Genomic DNA, 17,563 nt, shown 5'->3' on the forward strand with positions numbered 1-17,563 from the left:
GGAATGTCTGATGTTGTGAAGAGCCCTTGTTGATTACTGATGTCCATTATTGATGGTCAAACTCAGGGAGAAGCTCTTGTTTGTCTTACCTTGCTTTGATTATACACACTGGTACTGAGTCTATTTTTCTCTTTCACTCAGGAGGGAGGGACATTTACTTTTGAAAAAGAGATAGTTACACAGGAAGTATTTTTAAAACAATGATTATAGTAATCTCAAATCTAAATTCCTAAGGAATAAGATTTATATGAAGTAATTTTTAGAAATATAAGGAGGCATACTTCCTTAAGGCCTTCACAACAGGGGGAGTTATTTCCCAATCCACCTTAATTTAGTATGACTTCATCTTAACTATATCTGCAGGGACTATTTCCAAACACAGTCACATTCACAGGTATTGGTGGTTAGGCTTTCAACTTACATATTTGGTAAACATAAAACAACCCACAGTAGCGGGATAGGTAGGAGAGGTTCTGAGAATGAGAATGGTTATAGCATAGCCACTTATTAATCAGAACAAAAATATATTTAAAATAAACAGTAGAAAGAATTTAAGCTCTTTCATTGGCAACTATGTTTTTAAAAATGATGGAGCATATAAAGTCAGTGTAAGATACAAAAATCAGAGAAAGACTAATACCATATGATTTCACTTATTTATGGAATTTAAGAAATAAAACACATGAATATAGGGGAAAGAACAAAAAAGGAGAGAAGGAAGGAAACCATAAGAGACTCTTAACTTTAGAAAACAAAGTGAGGGTTGATGGAGGAAAGTGGGTGGGGAATGGGCTAAATGGGTGATGGGTATCAATGAGGACCCTTGTCATGTTGAGTACTTGGTGTTATATGTAAGTGATGAATCACTAAATCCTACTCCTAAAACCAATTTTACCATTCATGTTAACTAACTAGAATTTAAATAAAAACTTGAAAAAAACCCAAAAGACAAGACACAAAAAGTTATGATTATGAGCTAAAGGATCTCTGCTAAATTGGAAGATTACACAGAAGGTAAAGAATAACATTTACTGCCTTTAGTCAAGAGCAGAATGAATATACCAAAAGAAATTTGTCAGGTCCATGTAACAGAGAGAAACCAAGTCTAGCTGTGTTTCAATATAGTACTTGGTCATAAAGCATTCCTGTTTTAAAAAACAAACCATTTAAAGCTGAGCTTTGCAAGTTGCCAAAATATTAACATATATCATTGTTTATTTTCAGTCTCATTATTTAAAAAATATATGAAACCAAGGCAAATAGAATTTACTTCCTGAATCTTCTACGGTTTTTTTTTTTTTATCTACATTGGTTGTGTCTTCCTCTTTCAGATTCTGGAATAACCAGACATTCTATCTGAGAATAAATTTATCCATTTCCCCCACTGGATAAACAAAACCAGATCCTATTACCTTGCAAATCAACCATATTTTTTGGCTATTATTACTTCTCATACAAGTCTTTTAAAAAATGTTTACTTATTTTGAGGGAGAGGGTGTATGCAAGCAGGGTAGGGGCAGAGAGACAGAGAGAGAGAGAGAGAGAGAGAGAGAGAGAGAGGGGGAGAGAGAATTGCAAGCAGGTTTCGTGTTGTCAGTGCAGAGCCCGATGTGAGGTTCATTCTTATGAATCATGAGATCATGTCCTGAGCCAAAATCAAGAGTCAGATGCTTATCCAACTGAGCCATCCAGACATTCCATACTTCTCATACAGTCTTAATCATCTATTTTATGACTTTAAGTAATTAGCTTTGGTTTCACAGACAGTATTCTACTAAAAAAACCCAGAGCCCGACAGTAGTTTAAGTGGGAAAAACTGGTTTTAACAAGGAACATTTAAAATAGGGGAAAAGAGACCACAGTATAGAACCGGACTTACCTTCCAAAACAATTAGAACAAGTGGGGATTTATAGCCGAAGAACAGATGCGGAGGGGTGGTTGGTGGACAGAAATTACTAAGAGGAGATATTAAGCATAGGGAGACTTCTTGTTAAACTGACCTAACAAGATTCTTGCTAGAGGCAAGCCAGAGTGATCAGATATTGAGAGTAGGGGTTTAGAAATTTGACTAGCTATCAAAGGTGAGGAGTTTTCTCTAAACTGACTTACCAGGATTCTAGTTATAATTGGCCTGTGCAAGCCCAGCAAGGATGGGCTCCAGGTTGAAGCCTAATGGAGAAGAGTGCTCCGAGGAGCCTGACTAAAATTTGATCAATGAGATGAGTCTGTTAACTTGTGGGTAACTGACAATTGTCTGTCATATATTATTATTTTAGTAGACTAATAAGGCTCAGGAATGCTCAAAATCTAATCTCCTATTATCCCAAGCATCCAGTTACACATTGTTAAAGGTAATAAACATTATTCTTAGGGTAGTAAAAATGAACACATTTACTAACATGATCCAAAGATATACCCTTATAAAGGTATAAGCAACACACACACACACACACACTCCATGACAAATGTTTTAATACTCAATCTCATTTAAAAATTGCCCAATGAATACCCACTAATTACTTTACTAACACTAAACCAAAATCTTAAAACAACTAAGGATCTTAGAAATTATATTTCAGGGGCACCTGGGTGGCTCAGTCGGTTGAGCATCCGACTTCAGCTCAGGTCATGATCTCGCGGTCCATGGGTTCGAGCCCCGCGTCAGGCTCTGTGCTGACAGCTCAGAGCCTGGAGCCTGTTTCAGATTCTGTGTCTCCCTCTTTCTCTGACCCTGCCCTGTTCACGCTCTCTCTCTCTCTCTCTCTCTCTCTGTCTCAAAAGTAAATAATGTTAAAAAAAAATTAAAAAAAAAAAGAAATTATATTTCAGTAGACTCATTATAAAACTGTATTCCCAAATGACTGAACACCTGATTTTACATTTCCAATAATTTTAAATGCTTCCTTTATGCTTCATTCTGATAAAATCACAAAAGACCACAGCTATTTAAAAAGCATCTTATCAAACCAGTATGTGTTCAAAAAGTTATTTTGATTATTTGTATTTGGATTCTCATATAAAAATGGTCTGAGGTACAAAAAAGTGTTCAGAGCCATAATTTCTATGAGAATTTTTCTCTGAAAAACATGGCATATATGAAACAGTAGAAATTCAGCGGTCTTTATCTTTTTGGGATTTGGGGAATAGTAGACTTAAGACACCACTTATTAATCTCCACAAGCAATGCTAACATAACTCCTTTAGAAGGCATTTATATTTAACTTATTAACATATCCTTCAAGTAGAAAAATATTTCACAATCATAAAATGAGAGGAAAAGGCTCCTCAATTACAGAAACATAGTCACATATAAAACTACTGGGTCAGTTCTATAATTTCAGCTACTGATCAAGGCTCAGGTTTACTAAAATATTAAAAGCATAGATTGATACACAAAATCTCATACTATATATCTAATGGAACTTTTTTTCTATTTCTACTGGAAATGAGAAAAATTCTACATCCAATGGAAACAAGACTAACAGATTGAAAAAAAAATGGAGATAAACAAATTAAAAAAAAAAGCCAACTAACCAAATTTTATCTTTCATCTCTCATCTGGTAGAGAATAGGTCCTTACTATCCCAATAGAGATTACCAGATGATCAGATCATGAAACTAAATTCCCATTCTCTGTTGCAACCAACGAAAAATAATCTATCAACCCTCTAAAAACAAGGATTTGACCAAATTTGGCCAAGAAACAACAATAAACAAATAAAAAATACCAAAGCAGAAAAGCTAAATAAAGATCAGAGTGTCAGTGAAGGTAATGTTTCAGTGCTGGTTGGGATTCATTATACAAATCAAGAAGAGATATACCTGGCTTAAACATCCCATGAGGAGCATTCCTTGGGAACCACTTTATTGGTTCCAGAAAGTGAGTCCACTTGGATGTCTTGATGAAACCTTGAGAATGGTCAAAGTACAATTTTTAAAAAGTTAAAAACATAACTCATATAAAGTGATGTGTGTCAATTATTTATAGAAGTTACTAATGAGGGAACCACAAGGGGGTAAACTGGTTCCAATCAGGTTTTGATAGAATCCATTTCTGACAGACTGCATCCACTGTCAATGATCCTTAAGGTCTTGATTTCATCAGTTCCATTTGTGCCAGTGTTATATAAATGAGCTGAGGCACTGTGACCACTTCAGCTCTTTTAAGAGACAAACCCGAGGGAAAAAGCTAGAGTCAGATTACCTCTTATTTACAAAACATTTTTAAGTTACATTTTCCTCATTTACTCCATTTTAATATGGAATTTTCTCCTGGTGTTACCCTAACTGATGTAAGTATTTGATATACAAGACATAGAAGCAGTTTACATTTTAAAATATTTTAAAAGTTTAAAATAAAGTAACATTATGAATAATACTGAACTTCATTATTAATTAGGGAAATTCAAATTAAATAGATTCTCTAGGCTGAAAGCCCATATGTGGTGTGGGGCATATGTAGAAATTTCCCCAGCTTTGTGGCACAAAGATTCCAGTTTTAAAATCTGGAAACAAGGCCCAAGTGATAGGGAAGTTAGAATGTAGGCTTGCTGGCTAAGATGTTGGTACATTTTTCTGGGTTCATAAAGGATCCAAGCCCTATAATGATAACACCCAATACTTCTCTGATCTGGTATTTCCACTCCTTATGGGTCATGAGTCCACCAACCCAGCAGAAAGGATGGCATCAATAAACTCTGTGCATTGTTAATATCCTTTATCCTTTTCCTAATTGATATCTCTCTCATATTACTAAATATCTGAATGTATTATTTCTGTTCATCAATTAAATAGTTGTGGTCTTAGGACTTCCACGTGGTCAAGGACCACAACAGTATATATTAAAAGTGAAACTGTGGGGCGCCTGGGTGGCGCAGTTGGTTAAGCGTCCGACTTCAGCCAGGTCACGATCTCGCGGTCCGTGAGTTCGAGTCCCGCGTCGGGCTCTGGGCTGATGGCTCAGAGCCTGGAGCCTGTTTCCGATTCTGTGTCTCCCTCTCTCTCTGCCCCTCCCCCGTTCATGCTCTGTCTCTCTCTGTCCCAAAAATAAATAAACGTTGAAAAAAAAAACAATTAACAAAAAAAAAGTGAAACTGTGCATAAAATATTTCCTTGAAACTCCATTTCTCATTACCTATCCTTTGGAACCACTTGGACACATATAGAAGAACATACATAACAATATTTGTTATTACTTTGTAAAAACAAACATTTGGTAAAACCCATATGTTAACATATGTGAAAATGTTAAACTGTGTGATAGCTATTCTCTAATTGTCTTTGCGTATCTACTTTTCATTCTGTCAACTCTGCTCTGTGCCCTGTAAAACTGAACTTTAGGGACTGCATTAACCAGTGGCTGTGCCCTTTGGCTTCTGCAAATGGAGGCTATTGCCAGGATGCTAATAGCTAATGGAGGCTACTGCCAGGATGTGGAGGACATGAAGAGTGAAACCAGGGTTTCCCTCAGTTTCTTCCCTTCTGAACTTTGTGTCGACAATTACTGCATTCCTCCACCAAAGCTCTCAGCTCTTGTTGGTGGCCTTATTCTATTGCTATAGCTCTTTCTCTGGTTTATGGTAGTGTTCCTGCCCATTGCCTATCAGCTTTAGGGATAGCAATGGCATCCTAGAGTTACAAGTCCTGGATACTTTAACATTTTTTGCTGGTTTTCTTTAATACTGCTGACTCCCTTGTACATTATATTTTCCCCATTTATTCCATTTGAGTGAGACATTTTTTTCTTGGTGGAACCCTAATACAAGTAGTTGTATAAAGAGAAGTCCCAGGAAACAGCCCCTCACAGTGGGATATGGGGAATGGTTGGCTCACATAGAGGACTACCTGTATATCTTGTCAGGGGGATATGGGACTTTTTTATTAAATTTTTTTTAATGTTTATTTTTGAGAGAGAAAGAGAGAGAGAGAGAGAGAGAGAGAGAGAGAGAGAGAGAGAGCAGGGGAGGAGCAGAGAGAGGGAGAAACAGAATCAGAAACAGAAACCGAGATGTCAGCACAGAGCCTAACATGGGGCCCGACACATGAAATCAGGAGATCATGACCTGAGCTAAAGTCAGATACTTAACCAACTGAGCTACCCAGCCTCCGCTATTGGATTTTGATCATATGTGACATATACCCCCAGACAAGGAAGATATATTTACGCAATTTATCAATTACATATTTACTCAAATTATCACTTGTGCTTGAATGAAATGAAGTTAAATGAAAGGCAAAGCTATAATCCATATACAAGCAAATGTCAGAGTCACTTGAAATTTCACAGTCACTTGATTTCCCAACTCCTTACCCTTTTTCCTCAAAGAGAAATATCTTCATTGAAGATTGAGTGAACAGTATTTCCTTGAATAAAAATAAATTTTTGGCTTTACCTGGAACTGTTGTGTCTAAGACCATTACAAGAGTTAGGTTCCAAAATATTCTGAGAAACAAATACAAGGAATGTTCTGATAATATATAGTTTTGTACTAAAAGAATTGTAGGATCTTGCCAATATTGGCAAAAGTCTGGGGAACATGTATGTGAGTGAATTCTAAGATTATTAGGCTGAAAAAGACAAAATGTGAGACAAAATCAGGTAGGGTTTATTTATAGATGTACTCTCTTAGTATTCAGATATTAATGTATTGACCTACCTGGAGTGTTGTAAATGGACTGCTAGATTTGGTTAATTAAATCCTTTATGTAATGAAGACACTTTCACATAAAAGCTAGTAGAGGATATCCATTTTAGTGAAGACTCTTAATTATTAGTTGGATTAGATACCCATCTAGTGGATTTCAGCTAGCCTCTGCCTCTAACCACTCCAGTGCCTGCTCACTGGGCTCGTGTGCAAAATGGTTATGGTAACAGAAATGGAGGCTATGCATGGATTCACTTCCATGGACCTCCCTTCAACAAAGCGATCTATCTTACTACCATTGTTGGGTCCCAACCTGCCAATGGCTGATATCAATTTGGCACCATTCCTTGGGGGGATTAGCTAGTTGCCCGGTGGCACACTGAATACATTGGATTTCTTTTTATTGTGGACGCAGTGATTTATCCTAGCAGGAATAGATACATATTTCACAATGGATTTGACTTATTAGTCTGTTGGCATGGCTTCATACTCTGTCAACTTAGCTAAAGCAGAACTGTGTTTCCAGAATTCCCTTCCATGTATGTTTCCATGTTAGAGTTCACCACAAGAAAACTTTGAGATTTGCAAAGTGGAAGCGAAATAGTAGACATCTTTGGTCTAAAGGACAGTATAGGATGAGTAACATTATAGCTCACACATGTTGCTGGCTTACCTTGCTAGTGTGGGACAATAACCTAGGCCTGTGACTCCTTTAGCTCCTACTGGATCTCCATCTTTAGTTTCTCCAAGTCCTGGGCCATATGAAAATGAATCTTTATAATGAAGGGCATCAGTTTATTCAGGTCACCTGCATCATCAAAATTGGAAACAGTGAGAGACAGGGTTCAAGTTTGTCCTTGATATTCCTCACATCCTGTTCATTTTCCCTTTCAGACTGCTGTTTCTGCCGCCTTCAGGCCCAGCATGACATTCAGTGGCAACAAATTTACCTTAACAGTAAATTAAGACTGCTTAGCAGTTTTCACATTGCATAAATGTCTAATCCCCATAGAAAATCCCCTATTGTATTTTTGAGAGACAGAGAGAGAGAAAGAGCATGAGTGGGGGAAGGGTAGAGAGACATAGAACGAGAGTCCCAAGCAGGCTCTGTGCTGTCAGTGCAGAGCCCCATGTGGGGTTTGATCCCATGAACTGTGAGATCATGACCTGACCTGAAATCAAGAGTCAGACACTTATGCGACTGAACCACCCAGGCACCCCAAGAAACCCCTTATTTTAAATCACTCATAGTGGTTCCACTTCTCTGATCAAACTCTTGAGTGATACATTCTCAACATGTCTGACAGCCTAGTCATTTGCAGATTTATAGGATGCCTTATTATTACTATATCTATACAACACTGCATCTTAACCCGGGAACACATGTTAGAGCAAATGAAGTGTAATACTAAACTCACATACATATGGAACTCATCAGTCTACCTACAAGCTCCATCACTGCTAGAGGAGTGGAATGACCTGCTGTGGTGCAGTTACCATGCTGGTTGGGGCACCACTCCTTTGAATGATAACACTGTTGAACTACAGGATGTGTCATCAGCCTGTGGTAAGTGACAGAAGCAGTTATTTTCACAGCTGCTTTTGGGTCACCCTCTTCTCCAGCTACAGATTTTAGTTGTAGTCTTAGAAACCATTTCTTTCCTATCTTCTGTAGCCCCAGGGATGATAAGAGCTCACTGCTCTTGCCAGCCCTGGGTGCCTTTAGAGTGTTGGTTCTTCTAACTCTGCCTTGTATAGAATCCTGTAGTCAACTCGCTTTAACAATCAATTTTAATGTGACATCTCTTCCTGTCTGGACTTTGATCAGTACCCTGAAATAGATATAAAACACTGAAAAGAAATGAACTAGAGCCTATGTATTTACATGGGTAAATAGATATAAATGTAGAGCATAGAAAAAGCCTGGAAGTATCATTTGCTTATAAGAAAAATTACTATCTTATTAACTAATATACACTATTTTCCCTAGCTAAATTAAGTAGACGATTACATTGTTTAGGACGTTCTGTTTCAGACTACTCTAGGGCTTAAGGATCATGTTTATAGGCTGATTACAGGCTCATTGCATAAAGCATATGCTATCTGTCTTCATAGATACTTAAAAGGGAGTTTGTGGGTCATGGACATGAATGGCCTTTGGTGAGACACTGAAAGAGAGGTTAGTATTTCAGCTTTTGTCTAATTTTATCCCTAATGGTTTAGTTTTGTTCAATTCAACATATACTTAAACTCGCTAAGCACCAGAGAGTATACAAGGCACTGGAGATATAGAGAAAAATAGGGAAGCATCCCTGCCAGTGAGGAGCTTCTCTTCTGTGGGACACAGAGAAAGAGTTTCGATGTTATGAGGTAAGTATAGTGATGAAGGGATGTCTTCCCAGGCGGCCTCAATCCCTACCACCCATTTGCTCCTTTCTTAGACTCTCCCCAAATGGTACATTGCCTGGGAAATCTGCCCAGATCCCCCCAGGTAGATTTAGGGCTTCTTTCTTCTAGGTTAGTATCCACTGCATTGAACGTACATTAGTACAGCTATTATCCAGATTAGATTAAATTGCCTTGTTTGCATGTGTGTGTCTCCTCATTGGGCTCCAAGCACCTTGTTGAGGAATTGGCACATGAATAGTTTTGAAAAAATAGGTTGAATGAATAAAAATGCTTAAATCCTGGCATTCAAGAGACTTGGAATCTAATGGATTTTTTTCCCCTTAAATGGCTTTAGATGTTCATTTTGGAATGGCACCTGTTTGGCTCTGTGGGTTAAGCACCTGACTTTGGCTCAGGGCATGATCTCACAGTTTGTGGGTTCGAGGCCCACATCAGGCTTGTGCTGACAGTGTGGAGCCTTCTTGGGAATTTTTGTCTCCCTCTCTCTGTCCTTCCTCTGCTCTTGTGCTGTCTCTCTAAAATAAATAAATAAGCATTTTTTTTTAAAGAAAGACAGAATTGGGGGCACCTGGATGGCTCAGTCAGCTAAGCAGTCAAATTTGGCTCAGGTCATGATCTCGAGGTCTGTGAGTTTGAGACCTGCCTCGGGTTCTGTGCTGCCAGCTCAGATCCCAAAGCCTGCTTCGGATTCTATGTCTCCCTCACTCTCTGCCCCTCCCACGTTCATGCTGTCTCTCTCTCTCTCTCTCCCTTTTCCCCCAAAATAAATAAACATTAATAAAAATTTTAAAAATTGAAATGTTGCCATTTGCAATGATGTGGATGGAGCTAGAGTGTATTATGTTTTGCAAAACAAGTCAGAGAAAGACAAATACCGTATAATTTCACTTATATGTGGAAGAAACAACACAGATGAATATATGAGAAGGGGAAAAAAAGGAGAGAGGGAAGGAAACCATAGGAGACTCTTAACTATAGAGAACAAACTGAGGTTGACAGGGGAGACATCGACAGGGCGGTATTAAGGAGGGGACTTGTGATGAACACTGGGTGTCCGAAGGGATGAATCACTTTTGTTAATGTTTAATTTTGAGTAAGTGAGTGAGTGCGAGAGAGAGAGACAGACGGACAGACAGACACAGACAGACTGGGGGGGGGGGCAGAGAGAGGGAGACAGAGATTCCAAAGCGGGCTCCATGCTGACAGCAGGGAGCCCTAGGCTGGGGGCTGGAACTCAGGGACCCTGAGATCCTGATCCCAGCCGACCACCAGTGGACAACTGACTGAGCCACCCAGGCGCCCTGAATCACTTAGTTTTATAGAGAATTGTTTCACATATGTCCACTGACTAGAATTTAAATAAAAACCTGAAATAGCAAAATAAAAGAAACGCAAATACAAACAGTTTTATGGGACCGCAGACGGAAGCATTGTGAACCACTGCAGGCGATGTGGAGTTGTCCAGAGCGGCAGTCCCAAGAATTGGGGCTCCAGCCGACTGTATAAGCCACCTGTGAGACAGCGGTGAGCTGTGGGAGGCCGAGGGAGAGAGCCAAGAGGGGCGCACCTGCTGACATTCCCGCGGAACAGGAGAGCACGACAGCGCACCCACCATAAGCCTTTACACCTGCGCGCGACCTGAAGCGCGCCCCTCAGGTGGAAGCTCCAGGGCGAGCAAACAGGTCTTTTTCCCAGAAAGCCTGAGGTGTGTCAGCCTGCGCAGCCTGCTAAGAACTACCGTCCCCTGGGATCCCGGAACACAAGCCTCTGTGGTCCTCAGAGCCAGGAGGAGGGCAAGGGCATCCCCGGGGCAGCGGCCGCCAAACCCAGCACCCGAGTTGCAAGAACAAGCTCCCTCCGCAGAAGCAGCTGGTGCTCGGGCGCTAAGGACGCCCGCCAGCCTCCGCGCCAGAGAGTGGCTGCAGCAAGCCCCCAAACGTGTGTCAGATCACAAGTCTGCGCCTCCGGCTGTTGCTTGAGTCCACAAAAAGCAAGAGCTTCTCCTACACAAAGTTCAGCTGTCCCTGCATCTGCTGCCTCCACGCTGGGCCCTGAGGCGGTGAGTCTAAGGGCAGGGGCCCTTTTAGAGCTGTTGTTCAGGCCACTCTAACCTTGTGGGTCTCGTGGATGCCAGCTTTGGCGTTTTCCAAAGCTACGTGTTTTGGGGGCTTCGCAGGTGCCGGTCTTCAAAGTTGGGGCTGATGGATGTGGGGTTCAAACGCTCAGCGCCTCAGGGAAGAGCTCAGGGTTTTGAGTTCCTTCTCTTGCTGTGCTGGGGTTGGGGTTTATGGCTACATCGTGTCCCAGCCTCCGTGACCTGTTTAGACGCGGGCCCTCTCATGTTGGCGTCGGCGTGGCCCAGCCAGTTTTCAGGGTTGTTTTCAGATGCAGTGGTTCCATAAGTAATGTAGATAAGGTGTGTTTGTGGGAGGAGGTGAGTTCAGGAACCATTTACCTCACCATCTTGAACTGGAATGGGGCGACGACCATCTTTCTATATAGAACTGAGTTTTCACTCCCTTCCTCCCTCCTGGTGGGTCTCTTTTGTTCTCACTGAAAATGGGTGACATTCTTTCCTGGAAGAAAAAAAAAAAAGGAACTTTTGTGTTAAAGATGTAGAAATCAAAGATGACATTAACCCATACTTTTCAGTTCCCAATTAACCATGCCAATAATACATTACACACATATTAGATAATGATGTAACTAAGTTTGTTTCTCAGGATAACCATAGCACTGATTTCAGGCTATCCTGTCCTATGACTGGTATGTTGGTTAAGGTCATGCTTTATTCTCAGGAGCTCACATCTCCCTTGCACTTGTTCCGCGTTGTTATGCCTTTTGGTTATGGGTAGAAAGCAGCAATCATCGCTAGGAGCTGTGGTTACTTATACATTGTAATTCACAATTCTTTCATGCTTTGTTCCATATGTTAAAAAAGTATGTTCTCGACCTTCTTTTCAGTCAGAGATGAGGTGCCGGCAAACGTCTTGTGTAAACAGAGATAAGACAAAGAACTCCCTAAAAACCTGAGATATAAGGGGAGCTGTCTACATTTCTTTCTAGGTCAAACGTTGTGAACTTTGTTTAAACCAAAAGCCTCATTTATGGCCCGCCAAGAAAACATGGTACACCTGCTTTGTAAGTGAGTAGCCTAAAGGAACACCGTCTTGTCTGTACGATACTGATGAATGTTCCTTCTCCCTGCACTCGTTGACATTAAAACTGCGTCTATGCTAATCTGTAATCTTTTCATTTTTTATGAGGTGTAGCCAAGTAGAGAACCCTATGAAGGCACTTCAGTCTCTGGAGCACTTTCTTCCCTGTGAAGACCATGTTTCTTGGGCAGCTGTCCTAAGTTGGGCTTGAATAAAAGTCTCTTTCTTAATTTTAGAGATTCTAAAAGCCTTGTTCATTATGTGTCAACAAGGGCCAGCTTGTAAATAGTTTGAGATTTATGGGCTCTAGGATTAATTTGTTGCAGTCATTCAATTCTGCAGTGGTAGTATTGAAATAGCCGTAGACCTCACATAAACAAATAGGCATTGGTGAGTTTCAACAAAACTTTATGGAAAAAAAAAACCATGAGGCAGGCCATATTTGGGGTGCCCAGTATGTAGATTTGCCTATTCCCCCAAATAGCACAGTCTTTGTCTTAGTACAAGTCTAAAACCAAAGGCAGTATAGCATTGCACAAAATTTGCAGTTGTAATTCAGAGATTTTAGCCCCAACAGCACCAACTCTCTTGTTATGTTTTCTTCCCTAAATCCCTTAACCTCTGTGAATTTGTTTCTTCAAAGGTTGCACCAGAACTCACAGGTTATGGTTATGACTAATTGAGCTGATATTTGAAAAGGCTGTATCAACTAAAAAATTAGCCTGGGCTCCTTTCCTGATGTGTAACCATTTGACTGGAGTCTATCAGGTTAAAAATAAAATTTGTTTTATCTTCTTTTTTTTTTAAGTTTATTTTAAGAGAAAGAGCAAGAGTGTGCAAGAGAGCTGGGGAGGGGAAGAGAGACAGAGAGAGAGAGAATATCCTAAGCAGGTTCTGACTTAATGGCACAAAGCTGGAAGCAGGGCTCGATCTCAGCAACTGTGAGATCATGACCTGAGTCAAAATTAAGAGCCAGACCCTCAGTCGACTGAGCCCCCATATGTCCCTAAAATTTGTTTTATCTTCTAGTTCACATTAAATTTACAGATTGGGAGTTGGAAGCCCTGAGAGGTTAAAAGACTTCTCTAATGTTGGTAAATGGCAGATTTGAATTTAAATCTAAGCTCTGGTTCCAGCGTCTGGAATTTTAATCATTATGCTTTTTGTTCTTTTTATAAAATTGATATAATGTTGATCACTGGAAAGTTTAAGTTTGTAGTTTAGTTGCTTCACTTGGGACTAATTTGTCTATTGTTTCTCCCTGTATTTGTGTCAGTTGCTTGTTGATGACAAAAGAAATTTGAATTAATATGTTATATACATGTGGGCCAGCTACTATAAAATGAATATTTAATAACATGGAGGGTTGCTCAGGATAGATTGATAAGTGAAAAAGGAGGCGATAAAACAAGATTTAAAATTTGATCTATTTTAAAATTTATGTGTATAAGTTAAAATGTTAATAGTGATATTTCTTCTGGGGGGATACAGATAGGTGTTTTTAAAATTACCTTCTTGTACTTGTCTGTAATTCATACATATTTTATAACAAATGTTGCAATAATGAGAGAAACTACTAACAGAGTCAAATACACTTAAAAATCTCCTAATCTTCGGTATTTTTCACAGTTTTTTGTTGTTGAACCTTGACAAAGGTATTTTGCTAGCTTCTATGTAAATCATAATCACGAGTGGTAGTTTATTCGCCTTTAGAGTTGACCTCTAAAAGAATTCTAACAGGCATGGTTTTTAGTCTCAAAAATTGCATTGCCTTTCTCCTAGTATATCTTTGGTGAACTCATAGGTAATTATACATTTTATCATCCTTTCTGAAAGGAAGTTCATCTTAATGGTCTCCAGATCCTTTATTCATTGAATGGGTTTGGGTCAATCTCTGAGTTTGGTATCACTGGGACTATCAAGACGCTTTCACATGCAATTGCTCTGCCCTTTAGAAATGGAGGTTACGATGGCAATCCCTAATTCTCTGAGTAGTTTATGAGGAGATACTTTGGTTGATTCGAATTTTAACCCTGGGGAGTAGTTTTTGTTGGAAATCAGAGTGAGACCAACTGGAGGAATCACCAATGTCCTGTAGGCTGATTTAGAGCCAAGCCCTGAAAGTCAGTCACACAAAAGAAAGTTAAAATCCTCCTAGCCTTCTTATAAAATAGCCAAATAGGACAATATTTACATGGGAAAACATGGCAGGTTTAGTGTAGATTTGGTCTATGTGCCTTTTAATTGTAGCTGACTGTCCACTCTCTATATAGTAGTGTTCCACGAGTTAAGGATAGATGGTATATGAAAAATAGAAACTGCCCTTGTCCAAGAGAGTTGAGTCTTGGGAGAAAGAAAGGTAGTCTATTTTCATTTTAAATTAATCTGTTGCCAGATTGGATTTAATAAAAATGTTTCCATTCAACACTGTCTTCTGTCTCTTGATTTTGTTTTTTATTTCAGCACACCAACAAGATACAAATTGAGACTAATTAGTCTCTAATTAGAGGCACAGGCAAGTTTTTGTTCAAAATGACCATAGTAGTGCCTCCCTGAACAAGTTGGAGTTTTCATTGAGACATGACTCAGCAAATGCTTGTTAACCTAAGTGAAGGAGGTACAGCTTGTTCATTTTCAACACTCCTGTGATTTTTATTTTGTCTTGTCCCTTATGGTTCAGGGTGGTCATTGCTTGTGATTTTGTTTTGTTCCTTAGAAATTACTGTTCCTATTTTCTTTTCTCAGATTCTAAAACTGCTTTTAGACAGAGAGTCATCTAAAAGTTCCTGAGTGGAAAAATACAGCTTTTCGCAGCATCATATGACCCTGGATCCTTACCCAGTAATTTCATGAATTTCCTTTTCTGTATCCCATCGATGCTTCCAGCAAATTTACAGGGGAAAAAAACCCAACAAAACAGAGTGTTTCTATCCCGAATTAGAGATTAGCTGCAGAGATGGGAGCTGTCACTGAAGCCCTGAAGAAAGGTTTCTAGCTCTCAGTTTTTGATGTACCTGTGATTCAGTGCTAAGCTGGTTTGCTGTAGTACCCTGTGTTGGAAGTTACTATCTGAGTGACAGATGGCATATTCTGAAAGAAAAGGACTTTGGTGTTCGACTTCACTTTACTTACATGGCTTAGGGCTACAAAGAGAATGGTGAGTTTAGGGGCTGAAGTTTGGTGAGTAGCAAGAAAAATCTATGAACCTTACTGGTGACTGATGTACTTATCACAGAAGTATTAAGTAGTTTTATAGCTTTAGTGAAACCAAATTCTAAGAACATGTAATATCACTTAAGTATGCCATTCTCTGTGGCTAATCTGGTTTCCTGATGAAATGATTACATTGAGAGGTCTAGCTTCTTTTCAACGACCATCAGTAAAGACAGCATCTTAAAATAAAAAAAATAGAGTATGTTTTATAGCTTTATTAAGCTATTATTGATAGATATGTCAATTTGAAGTCTACAGGGTGATAATCTGATACCCATATATAAATCAATAAATGTGATATACCACTCTAATAGAATGAAAGATAAAAATCATATGATCATCTCAATAGATACAGAAAAATAAGTTAATAATCTTCCACATCCTCTCCAGATTAACAGCTGTCACCAAATGGGTATACAAGGAATGTACTGAAGCATAATAAAGGCCATTTATTTATTTATTTAAAAAAAAAATTTTTTTTTCAACATTTATTTATTTTTGGGACAGAGAGAGACAGAGCATGAACGGGGGAGGGTCAGAGAGAGAGAGGGAGACACAGAATTGGAAACAGGCTCCAGGCTCTGAGCCATCAGCCCAGAGCCTGACGCGGGGCTTGAACTCATGGACCACGAGATCGTGACCTGGCTGAAGTCGGACGCTTAACCGACTGCACCACCCAGGTGCCCCATAAAGGCCATTTATGATAAAACCATAGCAAACATCATACTCCATGGTGCAAGTTTGAAACCTTTTCCTGTAAGCTTAGGAACAAAACGGAGGTACCCACTCTAGCTGCTGCTTGAGACACAGTGCTAGAAGTCCTAGCCATGGCAAATAGATAAGAAAAAGAAGTAAAAGCCTTCCAAATCAGAAAGGAAAAGTAAATTGTGTATGTGTGCAGATGATAAGAGTTTTTTAAATACAGAAAATCCCAAAGACTCTACCAGAAACTTAGAACTATAAATGCATTTATTTAGTGATGTTGCAGGATACAAAACCAATGTACAGAAATCACTTCATTTCTTACACTGAGAACGAGCTATCTCAAAAAGAAATAAAATAATCTAATTTACAATGGCATCAAAAGAATAAGATACTTAAACATAAGTTTAGCCAAAGAAATAGAAGATATATACACTGAAATTTCAGAGCAATTGATTATAGACATTGAGGAAGACACACAAAAAAAATGGAAAGATATCTTGTGTTCATGGATTGAAAGAATATCTTAAAGTGTTTAAAGCTTGTCATTTTAATTATAATATTATAATTCTATAATGATTAATTCTATACTTCTATATATTCAATGCAATGCTTATCAAAATTACAATGGCATTTTTTTTTTACCAGAATAGAAAAAACAAACTTAAAATTCATATGGCTAAAGACCCTAAATAGCCAAGCAATCCTGAGAAAGAAGGACCAAATTGGAGATCTCACACTTCCTAATTTCAAACTTTATTTCAAAGCTATACTAATCAGAGTAGTATGGTGCTGGCATAAAAACAGACACATACATCAATGAAATAGAATCAAAAGCCCATAATTAACCCCTGCATATACAGTCAACTAATATTTGACAGATACTTAATGGAGAGATGATAGTCTCTTCAACAGATGGTGTTGGGAAAACCAGATAGTCACAGGCAAAAGAATGAAGTTGGTCCCCTCTCTGCTTGAATCCCAAACAGACTCTGCACTGTCAGTGTGGAGCCCAACATGGCTTGATCTCACGAGCATGAGATCATGACCCGAGCCAAAGGCGAGAGTCGGTGGCTTAACCGACTGAGCCACCCAGGCACCCTGAGTGTAAATCTTAAATGTAATCACCACACACAAAGTAATGATAGTGAGGTGATGGAGATGTTAATGAACCTTATTGTGGTAATTATTTTATCACATATATGTGTTGAATCATGCTGTATACTTATTAAACTTACACAGTATCGTATGCCAATATCTCCGTAAAGCTGGGAAAAAGTTAGGGTATCTGTAGGTACTTTTGCATAGAAACTCTAGTAAGATTGCTGAATTACAGATGTAACACTGGTTAATATTCAACAGGCCATAAATATCTGGGGCTGTCTGTTTTACTGGATGGAAAGTGTATGTGTCTCTACTGGGTAAAAATCTGTGAG

Source organism: Prionailurus viverrinus, chromosome B3 (assembly GCF_022837055.1).
Source record: "Prionailurus viverrinus isolate Anna chromosome B3, UM_Priviv_1.0, whole genome shotgun sequence".
NCBI lineage: Eukaryota > Metazoa > Chordata > Mammalia > Carnivora > Felidae > Prionailurus > Prionailurus viverrinus.